This window comes from Otolemur garnettii, unplaced genomic scaffold (genome assembly GCF_000181295.1).
Source record: "Otolemur garnettii isolate 467f Iridium unplaced genomic scaffold, OtoGar3 scaffold00066, whole genome shotgun sequence".
NCBI lineage: Eukaryota > Metazoa > Chordata > Mammalia > Primates > Galagidae > Otolemur > Otolemur garnettii.
Genome location: NW_003852461.1, coordinates 6,268,283 through 6,273,127, shown reverse-complemented (window position 1 = coordinate 6,273,127; position 4,845 = coordinate 6,268,283). Strand labels below are relative to the sequence as shown.

General features: G+C 46.7%; 1 protein-coding gene across 5 annotated transcripts in view; it reads right to left on the bottom strand.

The window, feature by feature from the left end:
* Positions 1–4,845, bottom strand: part of FGGY (FGGY carbohydrate kinase domain containing) — a 417,013-nt gene that overhangs the window by 307,995 nt on the left and 104,173 nt on the right. The window lies entirely within an intron of this gene.

The window sequence follows — 4,845 nt, the reverse complement described above, 5'->3', positions numbered from 1 at the left end:
TTCACCCATCCATTCCTCCTCCTACTCACCATAAACAGATTTAAGTCCCTGCAAGCATTCTGTTAAGAATACAAGGTAAACAACCATCGTCCCTGCCCTCAAAGTGCTCCCAGTCCAGGGAGGACAGGCACAGGGAAACAATGACCAGACACATACCCAGCACAGGCATTATAAACGGCTCCTGTGCTCAGACACAACACATGGATAACAGAAAAAGCACTTAAATCTCCCTGGGGGAGCAGAGCTGGCTTCAGACGAGATTTCAGCTAAGGAGAGCACTCTGCCAGCTTGATAAGTGAAAGAGGCCATTCCAGGTCAGATGAACAATCTGCCCAAAAGCCCGGAGGTCGGCAGAAAGATGGCGCATTTGAGGAATGCGATTTTTAGTTTGAAACCAAAAATGGAAAGGGATGAAACATTACAGCATACTAGTCCTCAACAGGCTGTGGGTAGCACAGTCCCTGGCACATGGAGAATACTCAGAAAGGGTTTCCTAAAGTGATTAGTTAGAAATCGGGCAGGCTGGAATGTTAACTAAGCATGGCTTGACAGTAGCTGAAACAGAGATTGAAGTTCCTTCAACTTGAGAGCTGTGTGGGGAGAATACCTGACCGGCTGAGTGAAAAACTGCTACAAGGAACTACTAGGATAATAAGGCGATGATTAAAATGACAGTAACAACTAACGCTGCTCGGTTAGTGCCTATTGTGTAACAAATACTTGACTGACACTTCACAGGCATTACTTAATTCAATCTACATAATGATCTTGGGAGGTATGTGTTATTATTCCCACTTTACAGATTAAAAATAGTCTTGGGGAAATGAGCTGGCGCTCAGACCTAAGAATGTCTATGTCCCAAGTCCAAGCTCTTAACTACCATCGTTCCTTTTGTTGTTGTTGTTGCTGGAGAGAATCTTAACGGCTTCTTGCAGAGACTTTGGTTGTGTTTGTACCCGGACTAACACTGTACCAAGGGATAAGCCTGCTCTTGATAGAATGAAATCTGTCTCCCTAAAGTAAAAACTATCTTAGGAAGTGAGCAGGAAACAAGACTGCCAGGGAGAATTGTCACACTGTCACCGAACAGTTGCTAGTGGCTTTCCATAATTAGAAAAAAGAAAAACAAAAAAACCACGAACTCTGTCAACTCTTCTGGGGAAGGCAGGCGGGAATCTCCTTCATGGGGCCAGCTCCGGCCAGGCCCGTCTGCTGGGGACGGCTGGGCAGCGACTGCCAGAAGCAGCAGGTGACCTCCAGAATGCTCGTCCAAACCTGGGACTCAGCAGGCAAGAGGCTCCCGGTCAGAGTGGCCAGTCGTGTTTACTTTCAGAGACCTGGATTCCCTTTTCTGACCCTATTTGTAACTGATTCTAAAACGTCCTCTGGGTGAATACTGAACATTCACAGTTTGTACTAAGCGTTCCCGTGGTTTCACTTACTTGATGGATGAAGAGCTGAAAATCTGTAAGAGAAAGACGTGTTTTCAAATACCCTCTGAGTACTTCACAAGCACTGTTTTATTTCTAGATGATATTGGAACTGAAAATAGACTTTTTAAAATCAGCTCACTAGAAGGGGTCTGGGATAAGCAATTTTAGGTAATTCTGGTTGATTACTTCCACCTCTCCTCATAGACTCATCATTTAAATCTTCTATGACACAGATGAGCTGTTTATTATTTTGTACTGATAAAGAATACAGGCTCTGCAATAATGTGGCCGGGTTTCAAACTGACACTCTGCCACTTGTGGCTGCGTGATTTGACAAATTACGGGTTTTTTTTTCCCCAAGTCTCAGTTTGATCACTTGTAAAATAGGTATAATGATGAGAACTTAGCTATATTCTTTCCAAAGCTAGCTGGATGGCAAATTAAGGCTGCCGCAGAAAAAGAGAGGGGGGAAAAACTTTTGAAAAATACTTGGAGAGTAACACAAAGAAGATGTAGAGATGGACTTCTGAATATGTGGTCTGTCAGCAAAACAGGCACCAATATGAAGGCAGGTTCCAGCCCAGCCCCCTGCAAGGAGAAAGTGAGTAGCTATGATGGACAGATAGGACAGACGCAGCTTAGTGGGGCGTGTGAACTTGACATGCTGGTAAGAGACAAATCGAAAATCCAGTGGCCAGATAGCTTTTAAAAACCATGGCTAGAGAGACAGATTTGGAAGTGACTGGTCCATAAAGTAAATAATTACAATGAAGCCATGTATACTGAATTATCCCAGGAAGAGTATTTCGGCAGAAATTGCAAACCGGTGGTCCAAGGAGCATGTCTGAAATCTGGAATACAGACTTTTCTTTTTCCAGTCTTCACAGATTTCCAAAAAAAGTTTGAGTCAAGATATAAACATCTTGAGATAGTGAATTTAAGAAAAAAACAAACTAGATTTCTAGCTTGTCTTGAAAAATCAGGAGACTGTGCAATACTGGGCCAGAATTCCCTCGCTGGGGAACACACTCGGCCAGAGGTCATCCCAGGAAGCCCCTCTGGGTACGAGCCACACAGTCCCCCTGGGCACCACCCCTTCCACAGCACCCGTCTCGTGCGGGCACCTATCTCAGCTGGGGCTTCCATGTGCTGTTTTCTAGGGTCCCACAGGAACGCAGGTTTGTGACTTCTGTTGTACAATCCTTGGAAGAATGAGAGGAGCTGAGAGCTGAGGTCAGAAGTCAGCGAGAACCAACACATAATAAAAGGGTCTCCAGGAGATTAATCTAGAAGGAGGCCCAGCAAGTCTCGGAAAGGTCCCGAAAGCCAAGGGACCTGAGGAATCACTTTTTGACTGATGGCTCCTCTGCCCCACATTCAATCTTTCCAGCATCAAAATCGAAACATGCCCAAATACATCCACAGCCCATCATCTTCACCATACTGGTCCCAAACAGTGTCATCTACCACCTGGCTTACTACAATTGGCTATTACCTGTTTCCACTCTTATCCCCAACAATCCAGTTTCTACCTGGCAACAAGAAATGGTTGATTACAATGTAAATCATATCACGGCCCTCTGTTGCCAGAATTATCCAGTGGCCTCCAATTACATTTAGAAAAAACACGAAGTTTAAAACTCTCCACCAGATCTCCCAAGGAGTGCCCTCGTCTGCTTCTGGGGGCTGCACCTGCAACCAGCTCCTTGTTCGCTGCACTTAGCCGCACAGGCTTCCCTGCCGCTCTCCAACCAGGCCGGGCACACACACCAGCTCCAACCAGGCCGGGCACACACACCTGCTCCAACCAGGCCGGGAACATGCACCTGCTAGACACTCCAGCAGAGGGACTGTAGCGGTCTTCCTTCAGCTCATTTCTTCCCTCTGACCCCTTCTCAGTTCACGGGCCACCTCTTCAGGGTGTCCTCAGTAACCTCTTGCAGTGGGACCTGACCCACTTTCGGCGTCTCCCTGATGCGTCTTCTTCAGAGCATTTATCATTCAGCTGAATTATTTTTATTTGGTTATTTCTGTCTCCCACAATGGTAATAATTTTAAAGAGATCACGGTTATGTCCCATCTGTCTACAATGCCTCACACAGAGAAAGTCTCACTAAGTAAGTGTTGAATGAATGAGGGAATGAGCACGTGACGCTGAACGTTAAGGCTTTGTAGAGACGGGCTTTCAACACACACCACCCTGGCAGGGATGAGTCACCACATCCCAGTCACTCCTGTGCGAGAGGTTTATGTAGCAGCGTCACACTAGGTACTGCTGTCTTAGGGGACAGGCGGGAAGTGCTGGACACAGAGGGGGAGGCACGATGAACCTGCACGATCAAGCTAGTCCCACCAAGTGTGACTGGCTCTCCCTCCCGTAAAACCAGCCACAACCTCCTCCCCGCCCCACCCTGAGCCACAGGAACTGCGTCTCAGAACAGCCATGATGGAGAGAGAGTGTTACTTCTCCTGCTGGTTGTGCATGTGGGGCACAGAGTGACATCCAGAGGGGGCATCGACATGTAAAGTAAACACAGTGCCACCAGATGAACAGCAAGCAGCACCAGGGGCCTGCACTGCTGGGCGTCCTTTGGAGCTCAGGGAAATCTGGTGGCCACTGGGCAGCTGGAGCAAGAGATGGTGCGACTTCCCTCTACCATCTTCCTAAGAAGACCTGGTAACGGGCACAAGACGTATCTGACACCCAGCAACGTGGGAACTAAGAACACTCACTGCTTTAGCAATGTGGGAAGGACAGCAGAGCCTGTGCAATGGGAGGGTGGGAATCTCGTTATAATGGATGGAGTGACTGGGAGAAAGGACACAGAATAGCAAGGTAGGCTGTGCTCGGGGCTGGAGCAAGGAGAGTACCAAGCGACAGCTTATGGTACCAGAAAGCAAAGATGTGCTCCAAAAAAAGCGGGGGGGGGAACATGTTGAACACAAAAGCCAACTTGAAAGGGTTCCCAAGGGTCAAATCTGGAACTATTTACAAAACAAAATAATGACAGTAATAGATAATAATCCATAGGGTAAAACAAGAATTCCTAAGTTCATGCTGATACTGATGAATAACTCAATGAATAAACAAATGAGAGGCAAGACAAAAGCGACTTACAGTAGAGAGTCAGTTAATAAATACAGGAATTACAGTCACAGAAAAACACTGCCTGGCAAGACCACGGGGATAATTGTTTCAGGCAAGAATTAATAATAAACGCTAAAGTCAATGGGTGAAGGTAAGATAAGAAGCATGACATTTACAGTCTCAAAGTATCTTCCCACAGGTAATTATTCATTACAGAGAGGAAAACAGTAACTTCAGCGGAAGCTGGAAGACAACCTTCACCAAGGGCCCAAATCCATGGCACCTGCACTGCCACACACCAGCATCACGGGCCTCCTGCCGTGA